This window comes from Galeopterus variegatus, unplaced genomic scaffold, assembly GCF_000696425.1.
Source record: "Galeopterus variegatus unplaced genomic scaffold, G_variegatus-3.0.2 Scaffold7523, whole genome shotgun sequence".
Taxonomy (NCBI): Eukaryota; Metazoa; Chordata; class Mammalia; order Dermoptera; family Cynocephalidae; genus Galeopterus; species Galeopterus variegatus.
In genome coordinates, this window is record NW_007733634.1 from 1,323 (window position 1) to 2,139 (window position 817).

Consider the following 817-nt stretch of genomic DNA (forward strand, 5'->3'; position numbering starts at 1 on the left):
TGTCTTGTTCCTCCCCCGAGGGCTTCTGTCATTCTGGGGCTATCTTCTGAGGGTAAATTTAAAGCTGCATCTTTAAAAGTAGTTCCTGTCTTCTGCTAGGAAGCTTTTGGGGGTTGGCACTTTTCTTTGAAATGCCCTGGCTGTCTGCAGCCGCCGAGCTCCTGCGTTCCTTTTGTTTAGCTCACTGGAGGGTCCTGCTGGCCCCACGCAGGCCTCTTTCCCAACACTCCCTCCCCTGTGGGGCTGTCCCTTGCAAGTCCCCATCATCTGGTCCACATGCTGTGCCCTGCAGAGGGCTCCTCTGTGAGCCTCTGGTTGGCCTGTGTTCACTGTCCCTTCCTCGTGCGTTCAGGATCATCGTCAAGTTCAGTTCACCTCCCACTTTCTGACATCTACTTCTGATTCATGTGTCGTAAATACTCCAAGGGAGAAGTTTTCTCTCTGGCTCTCACTGAATCATTGTCTGACAAACATGTGTGCCAGGCACTATGTGATGCCCTTTTCCAAGTGACTTCATCAGTGCCTGTGGCTTTTATTCCATCTTTTGGGCAGCAACTTCCAAATTTCTGTCTCCAGCTGGGCTCTCTCCCCTAAATTCCAATCTCATGGGTGCAGCCGCCTGTTTCTATCTGCATGTGGGTTTCTCTCAGACACCCCCAGCAACAGGCTCACCCCTGAAATTTGCAGAACCCAGGGCAAGAGGGAAAGAGAGGGCACTGGCCACATCCGCCTCCCCCCACCCCCCATCCAGAGTGGTGGGGCCTCACCCACGCAGGCACGGGCACCCCAGGCTGAGCCCACCCTCTGTCCGCACCCC